General features: G+C 43.5%; 1 pseudogene; it reads left to right on the top strand.

The window, feature by feature from the left end:
- Positions 1-914: 914 nt before the first annotated feature.
- LOC124557318 lies at positions 915-1,032 on the top strand (annotated as a pseudogene).
- The last annotated feature ends 17,435 nt before the right edge of the window (positions 1,033-18,467 follow it).

Below are 18,467 nucleotides of genomic sequence, written 5' to 3'. Positions count from 1 at the left end.
TGGCATTTCGAAAAGAATGTGATGTGACTGCAAAGACTGCTTGCGGAAGACGAGTTCAATTATGCACGCTGATACAGCACGAGCTGCGCAGCGTACAGCGCCATCTGTTAGCAACTTTTCGAACTATTTCGGAACTTCTGTATAACTTCTGTGTGAACTTTTTACAGCTTTCACAATAAACATATCTTTTGTTGGACTCGTATATCTACCTTATTTTTCGAGATATTTAATCTTAAAACTTCTCTGGACACCCTATAAGCTGCTATGCAGAAACTTCACTACAGTAAGATGCAGTTAGCCGGCCGGAGTGGCCGTGCAGTTCTGGGCGCTACAGTCTGGAGCCGAGCGACCGCTACGGTCGCAGGTTCGAATCCTGCCTCGGGCATGGATCTGTGTGATGTACTTAGGTTAGTTAGGTTTAGTTAGTTCTAAGTTCTAGGCGACTGATGATCTCAGCAGTTGAGTCGCATAGTGCTCAGAACCATTTTTAAGATGCAGTTTTATTAATAATGAAACCAAAAAGCCAAAGCTTTTAAATCTTGCTAATGCATAGTACGTGGAAATACAGCAGTGGAGTAGGGGAGCCGCTGCATATTACGCGGACAATACCGCACTACTAGACAAAAGCAAACACGTTGATTACTGGACAAGCTTCTGCACACACATCACTAATTGGCTGTACTTTTATGACCTTGACTGCACAACACTGCATTCCCGATCTATGATCATTTGGGAAATTTTACTCGATTTGACTTTCCCTATTCTGCTCGGATCTTACTATCAATTTTTTTTCTACATAATATACAGAAATTTATATACTTACACGTCTGGTTTGAAATAGGGATAGGTAATAGATTGTGGTCTTATTGTAGGGTCCATCCCGGTATTTTTCTCAAGTACTTTATGGAAACTGTGGCAACGGCCTTGCCGCCGTGGATACACCGGTTCCCGTGAGATCACCGAAGTTAAGCGCTGTTGGGCGTGGCCGGCACTGGGATGGGTGATCGTCCGGGCTGCCACGCACTGTTGCCAATTTTCGGGGTGCACTCAGCCTCGTGATGCCAATTGAGGAGCTACTCGACCGAATAGTAGCGGCTCTGGTCGCAGAAAGCCATCATAACGACCGGGAGAGCAGTGTGCTGGCCACACGCACCTCCTACCCGCATCCTCCGGTGGTCGGATGGTCCCGATGGGCCACTGGTGGCCTGAAGACGGAGTGCTAGTACTGTATGGAAGCTAGGGAAAATGTAACTCAGGCTATCTTGCTGGGAATAACTGTTTATACATCTTTCCAAGGAAGAAATTTCATAATGAAAAAAGGTGGTGCTTCACTATTCATTCATTTCTCCACACTAACCAGTGCACGCGCTACACAGATTATCAGCTGACATAAGTGTATGACGATGGTGTTTGATTTAAATTTTGTGTATCAAAACTCTCCATTGGCCTGCCTCATCAACTGAGTCATCATCCCTCCGTAGATAGTGAGAGATCAGGAAGAGGATGAGGTGTTAGACTTTTGAAGTGAGGTAGTGTATTAGAAATGTTTCATTATTATTGACTTGAGTTCATTTTTTCCAAACCTACACTCCGTGTTGTTTAAGTACGCATTCACTGCATAGACTATTTTGCTCAATAGGTACTTTGTCACTCCCTTGTCGAATACGCCGATGAGTCAAAAACTTTATGATCAGCAGAATAATAGCGTGTTGGTCCATCTTTGATGGCAGTACGGTAGCGATTATGCGTGGTGTGGAGTCTACAAGACCTTGGTCAATTTCTAGAAGTATGTGGCAACAGAAATTTTCACACAGGTCACGCAGTTCCTTTAAATTACGTTCAAAAATGGTTCAAATGGCGCTGAGCACTATGGCACGTAACATCTGAGGTGATCAGCTCCCTAGAACTTAGAACTACTTAAACCTAACTAACCTAACGACATCGCACACATCGATGCCCGAGGCAGGTTTCGAATCCGTAACCGTAGCGGTCGCGGTGTTACAGGCTGAAGTGCCTAGAACCGCCCGGTCACAGCGGCCGGCTTTAAATTACGTGCCGGTGGTTTGTGTGCGAGGTGCTGGCGCTCGATAGCGTTCTAGATGCGTTCAATCTGGTTCAGATCAGCCGAATTCGGTAACCAAGACATCAACGTGAGAATGAGATTTTCACTCTGCAGCGGAGTGTGCGCTGACATGAAACTTCCTGGCAGATTAAAACTATGTGCCGGACCGAAACTCGAACTCGGGACCTTTGCCTTTCGCGGGCAAGAGCACTTGCCCGCGAAAGGCAAAGGTCCCGAGTTCGAGTCTCGGTCCGGCACACAGTTTTAATCTGCCAGGAAGTTTCACATCAGCGTGAGTTCACTGCCATTCTCCTCAAGCCGCTGGTGCACGATTATGGCCTTGCAACATGGGCAGTTGCCTGCTGGGAGATATCATCGCCGCCGGGAAGACTTCAAGCATGAAAGCATGCAGGTCGTCTGCAATGACGTGGAAGTAGTACTCAGTAGTCATGATGCCTTCGATTATTACCACAGGTCCAATGGATGACTGTCCTCGATAACATAATACTGATCGAAATTCCTGCGTCATTGGCAGCATATCCGGACACGACCACTGACTTGGTGTAGAAAGAAACACGATTCATCCAGTCTGGCGACACGTTTCCATTGATCCACGGTCTAAATCTCGATGACCGAGTGCCCACTGCCATCGTAATTGGCGGTGTCATTGCTTCAACAGGGGAACTCGTAGGGGGATTCTGCTGCAGAGTGCCACGTTCAACAATTTGCACTGAACGGTGTGCTCCGAAACACTGCTAGCTTCCTACTTTCTATTGTAATCTTGACTTTAATAAGTATGGCAAAGGTAATGTTAAGCAGAACACAGGGAGGAGTTGTCATCTAAATAACAAAAACTTTATCCATTCTTAACATCACAAGACAAAAAAATGGGCAAAGATAAGTCACACAAACATTTTTATTTGACAAATGCTTTCATTAATATGGGGTTTGTGGTGGACAAAGTGATCAGCTGAGGATCGACACACGACAAGAACCAGAACACTAATCGCTTTATCTGACTTCATACTCAAAGAATCCGGAGTATGGCACAAAAACTAAGCCACCATCTAGCATCTATTCTCTACTGTTCTAAAAGAAAAATATGGTTCGAAGGAACAGGTGCTGCGAAACATATATTCGAGCCCTACGCTGTAGCAGCGAATACTTTACCCTTCTCCTGGTTGGGATGCCACACCACGATGCGTTCGGCTACTGAAGTCATGGACGACAGCAATCCGTTATTAATGGCGCACGCCCGAAAAATCCAAGTACGTGGTCTCGTGTTCGGCTAGTTCGGAATGCAGGTACTTCCCTATGAGCCTGTGAAACCCCAGTGTATTCCAGTGTGCAGGTGGACCCGTCTGCTGGTCCGCCAAACCAATTTGACTCCGTCCCACGACTATGCGTGACGGAGTATGTCAAATGTTTAGACGGCCGACTCGAGACAAATAAGTACGCCCACGCATCACTCATTGTGTGCGTGATGCTAGAAGCAGTACCTCTGACGGTTCAGAAGGTGACTTGCACAGGCTCTAAGTGGCACACTAGCAAAGGACACAAGTCTCGCCGTTTCGGTAGAGACCTGCAGTTTTTTACTAGCGAAGTGCTAGTACAAGAGTGACCACTTCTCTTTCTCTCTGTTGTCCTCGCCAGCTCGGTAGAAAAGCACATTTACATCTTAGACTACTCCCACTTTAGCACAAGCCAATCACGAGCTGGAGCGCCGCATTGGAAGGTAGGAGACTGCCCCTCGCTCTGTATACACAGATTTGACCAATCAGAGACTTTAAAGTTAATTGGGAGGAAAGGAAAAAAAAGATTCGGCTTCGCGGCTTCTTTCCCACACGTATACGCCGTGTCTTTTGCTAACAACATGACCAGGATGGAACCACTGCCCCCCATAAAAGATTGTTATCTCCCCTGTTCGAGACATTTCGAACTTTCCATAAACTCTCTAAAAGCCTCGTGACTTTACAAATATGTTTCGTAACAGAGACTGGACGTATGGACGCCAGTGACCTGTCCCGCACAAGTTTGCAGAAAGCTCACAGTTGTCTCGTCAGCTTCCTGACTGACAAGGGCCCATTGCCGGTCTTCAATGTGCTGCACTCTGCTGTGGTGACTCCTCGGCGCTAGTCAGCCTACCTGGACCTAGCTGTCGACCAACTGGAGCCATTCGAAGTGTCTGCAGAGTCAGACTGCGGAACACAAGCAAGAGCCATTTCATCATGATGTATGAAGTCAGATCGTAATAAAGATCATGTTCCCTAAGAACATTAAGTGGTATGACACAGAATCAAAAGTAACAGTGCCCTGCAATCTCTCAAACACTTGTGCCTGCATCATCACTATGATCTGTCATCAGATCTACCACAAGTTGCGGTCTAGCCTGTTTTACAGAGTAGGAAGCCTCGAACTTCCACGTACTGTGATGAGGCATTTACTACCAACACCTTGTGCCTGCTCATAGTTTCACCGCCCTTCAGCAGCTTTCCACAGATGCTCGCGACAGTAGTACGCGTACTTACGATCAGCGTAGACATTTCAGAGTTGCTCATTTCCAGGCGACGGGCTACAAAAATCTGCCCTTTGTCGGAGCAGCTTCTGTCAGTGGTTTTCCTCATTTTTGGCCCGTATAGTTGCTAATATGGTTTCACAAACGCTCCTCCGCTAGTATACATTCCTTACCGCGTCACGTGACCGTTACTCCACTCTGCAGCATTCATTATCGTGGTTGGCAGTGATCACAACATTTTGCCTCAGCAGTGTGTTTTTTTTTAGTTGTCTTTTTAACCTCCTTAGCCGTTTATTGTATAACTTTATTCCCCGGTACAAAATGCTGACTCGAGTTCCATATTTACTCTGTCTTGTTAAATGTAAGCTTAGTCTAGGTCTTGTTCCACAGACACGGATAAAGCTGTTTGTGCAATAATTGGTTCAAATGGCTCTGAGCAGTATGGGACTTAACTTCTGAGGTCATCAGTCCCCTAGAACTTAGAACTACTTAAACCTAACCAACCTAAGGGCATCACACACATCCATGCCCGAGGCAGGATTCGAACCTGCGACCGTAGCAGTCGCGCGGTTCCGGACTGAGCGCCTTAACCGCGAGACCACCGCGGCCGGCTGTGCAATAATTACCAAGGTTTCTTCCGATGCGTGCAACTGACTAGAAAATGTACTCATTTGGTGTACATGAAATCCCTAATATTTGGAACAGATCTTCACAGTTGGCCCACTAATTGAGAGCATAGACGTCAGTCAGCTGCAGGTCATCACACACGTCGGCACCAATGACCTCCGTCGACCTGGCTCTGAGACCGTTGTCAGTTCGTTCTAGAGGCTGGTGGACCGGGTGAAGACAACTAGCCTCACTCGTGAGGTCTGTACACAGCTGTCGGTTTGCGCCATCGTTGCGAGGACTGATCGCGGGCCTCTGGTCTGGAGGCATGAGGATGGTTTAAACCAGACACTTGTTCGATTCTGTGACGAGAATGGCTGTAGGGTGCTTGACGTAGGCTACACAGATGAGGAGGAGGAGGAGATTAGTGTCTACGAGGCGAAGCACAAAATCAGATTAGGAAAGGATGGGAAATAAAATCGGCCGTACCTTTCAACCATCCCGGCATTTGCCTGAAGTGATTTAGGAAAATCATGGGAAACCTAAGTCAGGATGTCCGGACTCGAGTTTGAACCGTCGTCCTCCCGAACTACGCTACACAGTGGAGACTCGTCCAGTCACTCTGGATAGGAGAGGCGTGTACTACCACTGCACGCGGCTAGCAGAGCGTGTATGGGATGCTCTTACGTTATTTTTTATTTTTGTTAAGAATAGGTTAAACTCCGGGAACCCTAATACAGAAATCAGTGTGGTATAAAGTAATTATTTCAATAGACGAGACAGTAAATACGGCGAAACAGAATCTTAAAATATTTTTCTTAACTGCTAGAGTATTCGTAGCAAAGTCCCAGAGCTCAAGTCTATCACGGAATTTAGTCACTCCCACGTCGTACAAGGAATTGAGAATTGGTTGAAGCGTGAAGCAGAGACCATGTGAACGTATATCGAAGAGAAAGAACAGACTCTCCAGGTAGAAGAGTGTATATAGCGAAAAGCGGAAAAATTAGATCTAGCGTAGTGCAAAATGTTTCCAATTGCGAACTAATAGAGAAAAGAGTAATCAGGGTCGATGGACTTAGCTTAGTAATCGGATGTTTCTACTGACCATCAGATTCAGCCATGTCGGTAGTAAAGTCATTCAGAGATAGTCTAAACCCGATAATACGGAATGACCTGGAGTATATGATAGCAGTAGGCAGTGTGTTTTACCTGCTCAGTATCGATTCGAAAAACTATGCATGCGTTGTCGGCAGTATGAGTAAAAAGTTTAGTAAAATGGTACTATATACTTATTGAATATTTCTTAGGTTTTTGGGAGAACATAGATATATTAAAAACTTGAATACACAGTATCAATGTTCCACAATAATATCTATTTAATAGTTCGTTATGAACCAGCTTTCGACTTCCTAAGCCATCGTCACACATCTCAATTCCGAACAGATAGTTCACAAAACTTCAGTGAAAGTTCAGAGCTGTACAAAGATTGTTTTTCAAATATATGTGACATTTTATGCCTATATGGATACAAAAACACAAGCTTGATACAACCCCCAAAGAGACTCTGAACAAATAAAACTTTGTAAAGCTATGACCTCTCACTGAAGTTGTGTGGACTATCTGTTTGGAATTAAGATGTATGACAATGAACTAGAAAGTCGTCTGCCGATTCATAACGAACTATTAAGTAAATATTACTTTGGAACATCAACACTGTGTACTCAAGTTTCTAATATGATACTACGTACACTGACAGAAAAGAAATCGAATCACCAAAAATTAATATAGAGTAATGAAATTTTGGGAATACATTTGTCTAGGTAACATATTAAAGTGATTAACGTTGCATGATCATAGGTTAATGTAAGCACGGGACAAGCCATCGCAAATGTGAAATGCTGGCGCATTAATAGCCAGTGTAACGACCAGAATGTTGAATGCAAGCATGGAGACGTGAATGCAGTGTGTTGTACAGGTGCCTGACGTCAGTTTGTGGGGTGGAGTTCCAAGTCTACAGCACTTGGTCGGTCAACATAGGGACGGTTACAGTTGACGTCCCTTATATGGTCGATTGGAGACAGACTTCCTGATTGAACAGGCCGAGGCAATATGTAGAGCCTGTTAGGTTGCAACAGCGGCATGCGGCGACCGTCATCCTGGAACACTGTTCACGAACGGCAGCACATCAGTTCGAATCACCAGACTGACAGTCACGGTGTGTGGGATAACGACGAGAGTGCTGGTGCCGTCATACGAAATCGCACTCCAGACCATAACTCCAGGTCTGAGTCCAGTGTGCTCAGCACGTAGGCAGGTTGGTTGCAGGCCCTCAACTGGCCTCCTTCTGACCGAGACACGGCCATCTCCGACACCGAGGCAAAACCGCCTTTCATCAGACACCAAAGCAGACCTCCATCCTGGCCTTCAGTGAGCTCGCGCTTGACACAACTTAAGCCACAGATGGCGGTGGTTTGGGGTCAATTGAATGTACGCTGCAGGGCGTCTGGCTCGGATCGGTCCTCGAAGTAAACGTTTTGTAACAATTGGCTGTGTCACTGTGGTGCCAAGTGCTGCTCAAATTGCTGCTGCAAATGCAGTACGATGCGCCGAACACGGTGGTCCTCCCTGTCGGTAGTTGCTTGGTTGGTTGATTTAGGGGGAGGGCACCAAACAGTGAGGTCATCTGTCCCATCGGATTAGCCAAGGATGGGGAAGGAAGTCGGCCGTGTCCTTTGAAAGGAACCATCCCGGTATTTACCTGAAGTGATTTAGGGAAATCACGGAAAACCTAAATCAGGATGGCCGGACGCGGGTTCTCTCGATAGTACCACGTCGCCTTCTGGACCCTGGTCTTCATGTGACCGTACATTCACACAACCACCATGGACAGTGGCTACATTCCTGTCAAGTCTTTCTGCAATACTTAATAAGGAAGATCCAGTTTCTCGTAGCCCTTTTACACGACCTCGATCAAACTAAGTGAGGTATTGATAATGACGTTTTTGTTACTTTAACGGCCGGCCGCTGTGGCCGAGCGGTTCTAGGCACTTCAGTCTGGAACCGCGCTGATGCAGGTTCGAATCCTATCTCTGGTATGGATGTGTGTGATGTCCTTAGGTTAGTAAGGTTTAATTAGTTCTAAGTCTAGGGGACTGATGACCTCAGATGTTAAATCCCATAGTGCTTAGAGCCATTTGAACCATTTGTTACCTTAACGGCATTCGTGACTAACATCAAGTCACCGTGTCCAATCTCAAAGGTGACCGTTGCAGCGTGTATATAAAGCAACCTTGATTTGCATCCTCCATATGATGCTACTAGCGCCACTCTTATACGATTGGCGCGTAATCTGAATAGACACCATACGTCTTTCAGATGTTGAAACACGCTTACCGACTTGTGTTTGTGTCGCACAGCTCCTTCTTGATGTTATGATCTTTTTTCCGTCAGTGTTCATTGTCTCGAACTGCCACGGACAACTACTCCTACAACTCTCACACGAAAGAAATAGTTTGGGCCTCCTGGCTGAAAACAAACCCGACCATTTTCAGAGTGTCACCAATGAGACAAAAAATAAGCTACCATGATGCTATAACAAGGAACGATGACCAGCAAAGCTAAAAATCATCCAGAAAATTACGAGTGTATGTCGCATTGGTAGACAGTTCCTATCAGCTTAATTAAGGGACAAACTGAGAATATTTAGTTAAGATATGGCAAAGGCAAATGAACTGCAGTTAAAGTTGAAAGACGTTATAAACAGCAGACTAGATGGATGCGTACGAAGTACACTGATCAAAGACGGTAAAGATTTGATTTAATAATGTCATTGGGAGAATGTTGCGAAAACAGAGACTACTATATTCTCGCTATAAGAAAAATGGTTCAAATGGCTCTGAGCACAATGGGACTCAACATCTCAGGTCATCAGTCCCCTAGAACTTAGAGCCACTTAAACCTAACCAACCTAAGGACATCACACACATCCATGCCCGAGGCAGGATTCGAACCTGCGACCGCAGCGGTCGCGCGGCTCCAGACTGTAGCGCCTAGAACCGCTCGGCCTCGCTATAAGAAAGGCTATGTAATATCTCTTCATATTCTACTAATTATCCAGGCACAATTCTATGAGTGAATTACGTTTCCTACTTGACCATCTATATACTCGTAGAATCGAAGCGCAAAGTACTACAGTACTATTACTATTCCATGAGCGCATAATTACTCTTTGGAATATTCTCTCTGGTGTGTTGAGGGGACTTCTAGGATCTTCTCCGTGCCGAATAGCCGCATTGAATAACTGTAATTTTGCCATCGAGATTACTGGAAGAAAGAGATTGGAAATATATTGTATGCTAATCAAGAGAATATATACTGAGCATTTACATCACAGATGTAAATTTCATTATATATGTATTCTCTAATTGGAAATTTGTACGGATGTGTCGTTTCGTTGGTAATCAGAAGGGAACTTCCGATGAATTGGAAACGAACCTGCAATTATTAGATCCAAGAGCTCCACTATTTCATCGGATAATTAAACTCTATCAAAGCAAACTTTCCGCTTGATCTGAGGTTTCCCGACTGACTACGCAACGCAAGAAAATCAAGACATTTTATTTACACAGGATTGCAGATCGCTTCGAATCATCGAGACTGCGGACAACGAGAGTCATCGTCCGATTCTGATTAAACAAGTAAAGCTTAATTATAACTTTCTTGAGTGACTGCGATGACTGTGATATGGCTGCTTATGAATCAGATCATTAATAAAACACTAACAACTAACATTCTTCCTCACCAGCAACCAGTATAAACACAATAATTAAAATTATAGCTACAGGGTAATTGACAGAGAAAACTTAATAGTTACTCCTGTGTCCGTAAGAAGGCCATGCGAGAGACATACAATAATTTTCACAGTCCGATCTTGGTGAAAAACCTGTCAGAAAATCCTAGAAACTACGGGTCATAGACCTAAGTGAAGTCATTGAACAAGTCCATATATTTTGCCGAATCTCCCATGGATCTATCCGTTCTTGAAAACGATGACAGCAAACAGAAACAGAAATGTTATCGTCTTCATTTAAAGGTATATACTACCGTATCAATGTTTAAGAGTTTTTTGACTAACCGGAGTGCTGGACGGTGTCAAATGCCTTCCTGAAGTCAAGGAACCCGGCATCAAGCTGAGCGCCATTATTTATAGCACTGTGGATCTCATTGAGAAACAGATCGAGCTGAGTTTCACAAGATCTCTGTTTGCGGAACCCATGTTGATTTTTATAAAGTAGACTTTGGATCTCCAAAAACTTCATAAATCTTGAACAACGAACATGTTCCATAATTCTACTACAGGTCGACTTCAGAGATATAATAATTATGCTTATCTTTCCTACAGCCCTTCTTTAAAACGGGAATGACGCGTGCTTTTTCCAATCGTGGGTACGATTAGTTGCTTCAGCTATCTAGGATGAACTGCTACTAGAAGGGGAGCAAGTGCTTTAGCACTATTTTTGTAGAATCTTATACGTATCTCATCTAGTCCTGATGCCTTTCCACTACTAATCAACTGTAGTTTATTTTCGATTCCGTTAATTGTTATCTCAATACTTGCTATTTCAACGCTCGTACTGTGTTTGACAGGAGGGACCGTGTTATGCTCTTCCGTGGTGAAACACTTGCGGAAGACCAAATTCAGTATTTCGTCCATATCTCTGTTATCTTACATTTCGGTGCCAGTATGGTCACTGAATGAATGAATAGAGAGTTTCGAGCCACTTACTGATTTTACGTAGGGTTTTTATTCAGATCGGTTGACAAAATTTTACTTTCGAAGTCATTGAACATTTATCTCATTCCACTCGTTAACCTCATGTTCGCTTCTTTCGGCTTTTGTTTGTCAGCTGGTTTTTGGCTTCTCTTGACTCTGTGATAGAGCTCTCTTTCTTCACGTAGCAGTTTTCTAGCACGGCTATTGAATCACGATTGGCCTTTCCTATCACGTAAGACATTGCTCGAAACAAACTTGTTTAAGGCATATTGAACGATGCTTTTGAATTTTTCCCATTTATGCTCCACATCTTCGTCCTCACCACTGCATATTTGACTACTCAGATAATCTGCAGTTGTTATTCTTTCACTTTCGGCAAATAAAAATATCTTCCTACCTTTCTTAACATTCCTTGTAAAATCCATAGCTACTCCTGTAATCACAGCCCTATGATTACTGATACCATCCTCTATGTTCACTGATTCCACAAATTCAGTACTCTTTATAGCTAGGAGGTCTACGACATTACCTTCACGAGTTGGTTCTCTATCTGCTCGAAGTTCAGATGAGACATTCGCGACAAAATCACACGAATCCCTGTCTCTGACACCAGATTTGACAGCCTGACTCTCCCAATCTCTACCTGGCAAGTTGAAATCATCCCCCCCCCCTCCCCTCCAATTACAGCAGCATGATCAGGAAAATCATTAATGATATTCTGGAAAATCTCTTTGAAGCGCTCTATCACTACAGTTCCTGTCCCAGGTGGTCTATAAAAGCATCCGATTACCATTTCTGACAGACATTTGATGCTTGACTTCATTCAGATTAATTAACATTTGGAATCTGTAGATATTATCGAGTTCCTTACTGCAATAAGTACGCCGCCATCAATGGCGACTAACCTAGTTTTACAATAAATATTCCAATCTGAACTTGGGATTTCGTTTCTATTTACTTCCGGTTACTAATTCTGGGACCTTTCCTTGATCCTCCTGCAGTCTACTAATATCATATTAATCTTTTCTACATTCGATCAGCAAGGACGACCATTCTCTGAGAACATTGTGGCTCGGGGGGAGGGGGGGGGGTCTCTAACCAAACATGTCCCATGTGCGTGACCCACGTACACAACTACCCTGGTAGCTGCTTTCTGCGTGTGGTACACGCCTGGCCTATTAAGGGGAACCCTACAATTCTGCAGCCGATAGTGGATGTCGAGATATTCGCATCCATTACTGTGGCAAAATAGTCTGAGCCTATGGTTTAGACCTTCCTCTCTGCTCCAAACCAGAGGAGCGCCATTGACCCTGGGCACGATGCTACAAATAGTCAGCTTAGCCTACTCCGGCACGCGATGTTGTTTGCCTTCATGAAAACTGCCATCCGCTGAAAGGAACCAGGATGGTCTCGGAATGCCAGCGGTAGGTGACATTCTTGCCGTCATGTGCCACTGTTTGTAGCCGGTGGTCGCATCCAGTGTATTCGACAGCCACCGGCAGGGCCTCCTCCACGTCGCGGACAAGACCCCAGGCAAACATACTGCATGCACAGTGACATTCTTTCCTGCCGTGCGTGCTATTTCCCTGAGGGGCTCCATTATCCGCCAAACAGTGAAGCTTCCGATGACCAACATACCCGTCCTCTGCAGTTGTCCGGATTCGGCAGGAATATCAGCCACTGGTCCAACAGGAGAGGCTTCCACAGCTGGTTCAAAAGTATTATCAAAGTGAGTAGCACCTCGTAATTGTCGTTAACGCGTACGGAGCCAGCCGTGCAGCCCATTCCCTCTTTTGCTTTCCACCCAGTGGCGCGTGAACAGACCACTGTCCGCCACACAATCTCAAGTGAAGACGAATTGACAGAAGTTGCGTATCAAAAGACGCAGCGTTGACCAAGTCACCAGAGGATTCCAATGGCACCAAAGGTGTGTCAAGTCTCGTCATTGGCTCACCTTTGTCGGTGCAACTTCGAGGAGTAGCCAGACGCTTGTCGACCGTGGGCAGTGTAACTTCCAGCTGGTTACAGACAGCAGCCAGTTCTCCTTGAGTTCGGTCACAGTCCATAACCATATTGTACTCTTTACAGATTGATAGGAGATCCCAAAAAATGCACACAAAGCAGCAGCTGGGAACGTATTAACAGAGCCCCACACAAGAGAAAATTACTCGACTATGACACTATTGGGATTGGAAAGTACGCAAAATATAACGAGGAGAATAAACAAAACTAAAACCTACCCTGCAGAGTTATCACTCTAGCCGGAGACCACAAGGTATGCAAGCTTTTAAAACAGAAATAAACTTCTCAAGTGAAAATTGATGTATTAAGTCACTTTTACCAGAAACTCTGCTTATACAAGAATTACTGCAGGTAATAAATATGCAAACGGATATAAACTATACTCTGTATACTAACATAAGATTAAATGTACTCACTCTTCTGGGGGCGGAAAAAGTACACAAGAAAGCCGTCTCAAACAAGTTTATGCACTAAGATTTACGCAAAAGAAAAACTCAAAGCAAGTTGGTAAATACTAGTCGACACAGTAAAGTTACGCAAGTACAGTTCACTTCTTCGCAGAGTTACATGAAAAAAACAGGAACTAAACAAAATTGAGTACAAGATTAGATTAAATACGGCGCGCACGGAGGCATTTAAACAATTATTCTTCTCGCGCTCCTTACGTAACTGGAACGGGAAAAGCCCCTAATAACTGGTACGATGGGACGTGACCTCTGCCATGCACTTCATAGTGCTTTGCAGAGTGTAGTTGTAGATGAGGATGTTTGTCACTTTCGTTAAAAAAAAGAAAGATAAAAGACAGGATGCGCAGAATTATAGGCCATGCCAAAGTCGTTGACGCCCGTCTATTGCAGGTCCCTAGATCTTATTATAGCTTCAAACGTTATGACATTACAAGCTATACAGGCTAATACCGTCTTCCGCGACTGTAATAAAAGTCTTATTTAGAATATATGCGATTCGCTTTATTTTAAAGCTTCAATGGTCAGGTTATTTTTGTTTCATACTTCACCTTAATGTTCCTCTACACTTACATGCTAGATTTTGTACACAGCATTTCCTCTGATACGTTTTTATGTTTTGACAGTGCACTGCCATCTCTTGTATATGAGACGGGGGTCCCTTACTTCAAACTGATACATTTGCTCTGCTCCATCGTCACAGAACATTTGTAACATCGTCATCGAATAACTCTCTGTATAGACACTGCCGAAACAAATGTAGCAGCCTCAAGGACAAGGTCATTTTATTGACAAGTAAAATGGCACGTAGTCCATCATTATAGGAGTATACGGTAGTAAATTCAGACCAAACAATACACAAATGTCTCAGTAAAGGGTGCCCAAACAGTCGCACCATCACACTCTATACCCCCTCCCTCTACCCCCCTCACCCTCCCCCCCCCCCCCCCCCCCCCAAGGGGGCAACACAAGCACGTGTTACTGTTTGCAAACGACCATAAAGGTGCCGAATGGCATTCTGCGATAGGTTGCCCCAAGCATCTTGTGCCTTCCAAGAGCTGTAACTGGTACATCACCCACCACCACCACCACCGTGAAGCGTGGGATAGGACCTGTGTGTTGTAGGCGAAATCACACTGGAATAGGCATCTCACCAAGTCTGACGTAAATACTGATTTAATGTTGTTCAGTAGACCGTCCTCAATCATCAACAGAAATATCTACGCTTATACCTATTACATCCTATATTGTTTCTTCAAAAATTCAGTGCCCAGACTGACAGATACCTGGTATTACGACAGAACCAACGACAGTTATATTTTGTTAAGTAAACAGGTTTATTGCGTGAGCACTAAGCCTACATAAGTACACCCGTGGCAAAGAAGATAAACAAAAAGCGCTTTCTGCAAATGTTGTTCTACCAATGTTGATTTGAGGAACATAGTGTTGTGACAGCCTGACAATCAGCTTGAGCCGGTAAATTCCATGTAGTATTGTAGCCCCTCCTTGACTGTCGCAGTAGTAAACCTGGAGCACTACACATGGAGATAACTGAGAGACATGCAGCCCATTACACTTAGTTTACTGGGATTACATGAAAACCGAAGTGTGCTCTACCCCAAAATCTCATAGGAGGGATTAGTTCCAAGAACTCTTGCAGCGACCACACACGTACAAAACACGCCACACATTTTCCATCGAACACAGGCAGCCCTACTACGTTGATACCGATCTGTGATGAAGTTAATGGTGATCGTGAACAACATTTATTGTAACACTGATCAGAACAGTAAAGAACTGAGACCATTTAACATTGAGAATAAAACAATCACACCCAGTGACCTCCTCGATACTCCGTACTCACGCACTATGCTGTACTGAAACTTCATTGCTTAACGAAATATATTTGTTGTTATCTCCATCACCATATGTGTCAGTCTGGGCATTGAATTTTTGAATCTGACAGATATGATTATGGAGACAAAAATAAATACAATTCGTTAAGCGAACAAGAGTCGTCGGAAATGCTTTCTGAGTGGGTATGGAGTATCTAGATACCTCAGAGGTCACTATGTTTGACTGAGAATAAAACAGTGTTAAATGTGCTTCAATCATTTATTGTTCTGATCGATGTTTGAAGAAATGTTGAAAATTAGCCCCCTTACCTTCAGCGCAGAGCCGCTGTCGACGTAGCGGGATATCCCGTGTGTACTGGATGTATACAAGGTGGTAAGAAACGGTCTGAAAAGCTTGTAAGGCTGTTGCAAGGAAGGTTACGTTGAGAAATAACCGTTAAGAAAAAAATTCGATACGTTGCGCCGTTTCCGAGTTATTTAGCATCGACGTTAGCCAATCAGATCGTGCAGCTAACAAATTCTAGCAGCCTGGCAGAAGCGATGTCGCCAGAAGTCTTCTTTGTTTGGTTTCCTCGAAAAAACAAACGTAGCTTTTGCTCACATAGCTTAAATTTATCACTTCCGAAAAAGGCAGTTTTAGATCGTAACGAGTATTTCAACAAGAGGTAACTCACGGACTTACAGATGTCTGTGCATTACCCCATTTTAGCGAGTGCAATTGCTTGAATTTGCGAGCTCAACGACCTGACTGGCTAACTTCGATGCTAAAAATGTCTTAAACGGCGCAACGAATCGAATTTTTATGTTAACAATTATTTGTCAGGACAACCTTCCCTGCAACACCCTTACAAGCTTTTCAGACCACCCTGTCTCTATACGTGTATATACAGGGCGTTTCAACCCTTTCGTGGTTGATGGGTTATATGTATCCCACTAATTTTGACCACGAATTTGAGCATCGGGACATATGTTAGCCACCTCTGGATGGTGCTGCCATTTGGAGACAACTGTACTGAACCTAAGAAAAACTGGGAACAGCAGTGCACAGGCAGCAGGGAAGACTGCGACTACTCATGTTGACTAGTGCGTACATATGGCTGCTCTTGTGTCACTGTTTCTTGCCGTACGCCAATTTTCACCGTTTAAAACTTTCGAAAGACGTCTGAAATAAGTAATTCGTCTTGTAATTAACTTAATAATCATTTTTAAACAAATTCACTGTCACGTATACTTCTCATCGACTGTATTTCTTTGTATGCGAAATGAAATTAGTGTGATGTGTGTCCCAGCACGCTTTATTTGTAAAATTGTTTGTAGATTTGAAATGTAATGTGATTTTATTTTATTCCTTTTTATTACTTTGGACCGAAAATAATACAGTAATTAACGAATTGCCATTACCATGTTCTAGATACTACGAGATAATGAGATCCTAGATTATCTTTTCTCAGTACCAGATGATACTGAGGACGCTAAAGCTGATAATCTAGAAGAACACAATACTTCAGATTCAAACTCCTCTGGAAGTTGTGCGTTGTCAGAATGTCCAACAGCAGGTGGCAGTTCAGACATTTTACAAATAAAAAATAACGTTGACAGAAGACTTGCAACTATCTTCCCTCAAATTTTCGTTGATGAGAACTCTGATGAAAAGGCTGAAAATAACTCATCTGTTATACATACTGATGAGGTAGAAAGTCAAGATGTAAGGGACTCTGAGAGTGACTACGATGACGGTACAACATGCTTTGAGAGCACTGTGATTCTGTGCAAGGAGCCAAAATGAAAAGTAGATGCCGCTGTATCAGTCTATGGATGTGTTTATTTTCAGAAACTTTTTTGCCAAAACATTACACAGCACATATGTTTGCAAACAAATTTATATGCTACTCTAACGAAATGTGTCAGATCGAAAGGAATAAGTGTTCCTGAACTGAAGGCATTCATAGGCACGCTCATAGTAATAGATATCCGTGAGTTCAGACCCAGTACTCAAAGTGAGTTCAGTTTCAAACATCATGACGCTGTCAAGATGGAAAATCATACAAAAACTGCACTGACAATAGTGTTATTCTTTCTCCAAAAACTAATCCAAATTATGAGAAACTTTATAAAATTGGACCTCTTATTGCAGCACTGAACAAAAACTGTTTGGCATTTACTAGCCACCTTCTACACTAGCTGATGACGAATGGATGGCGGCATTCAAAGGATACACATCTCTCAAACGGTATTCGTTCACGGAGCCCACAAAAAGGGGCTACAAAATCTCGTGTCTTGCAGACTCTACAAGCAGACCTCCGAGTATGCATCGGTAAACTCAGCATCCCAATGCAAGACTTCAAGAATTGCCAGATGTGTGAGAGAGTAGTGCTGGAGCTGTATCAACTATTTCATTTACACAGGCAGACTCATTGTGTTTGATAACTTTTTCCAACTTACAAGTTGCTGGAAGGACTGAGAAACTGTGGCTTTTGTAGTTGTGGAACTGTGAGAGGAAACCGGACAGGATTGCTAGAAAGACTGGAAAATAAAATAAGTGATCTCAAACGCGAAAACTTTCGATTTGCAGTAAGATGCGGTGTAGCCACTATGAAATGGCAGGACAACAAAGCAGTTTATCAACTTTGTACTTACAACAACCCAAAAGATGTCAATTTTAATTGAAAGGAAAATGAAAGAATGCTCTAAGATAACTGTGTCCTGTCTTGAAGTATTATGCATTGGGTGGATTCGACATGATTGACCAGCTGCGAGAAAGATACATTTTAGGCAGTCGATCTATAAAATGATGACATCGGCTATATTATTTTTGTTGACTAAACTATTATCAACTCATATGTATTGTATCAGATAGATCGACAAAAGACAGATCAGTTGACCTTTCGTCTCATATTAGCAAGCCAATTGACTGAACCATCTTCTTTTCCTGATGTATACCAATCAGTGCGCTTTTTCTTTCCAGCAAAGAGAAGAGTTTCTAATGTGCCAGTTGATGTCCGGCTGCTGAATGTAGCCAAATATGTCCCGTGCGTCAGTAATACTAGGAAACTGTGCGTACACTGCAGCACAATACCTACAGAGAAGATAAAAGTTGTTTGCCCTGCTTTTGATGTATCACTTTGTGCCACACAATGCCTTTCTGAGTTTCATGGCATGCAAGGCTCAG

The sequence above is a fragment of the Schistocerca americana genome, chromosome X, assembly GCF_021461395.2.
Source record: "Schistocerca americana isolate TAMUIC-IGC-003095 chromosome X, iqSchAmer2.1, whole genome shotgun sequence".
Taxonomy (NCBI): domain Eukaryota; kingdom Metazoa; phylum Arthropoda; class Insecta; order Orthoptera; family Acrididae; genus Schistocerca; species Schistocerca americana.
This window is presented reverse-complemented; position numbering and strand designations above follow the sequence as displayed.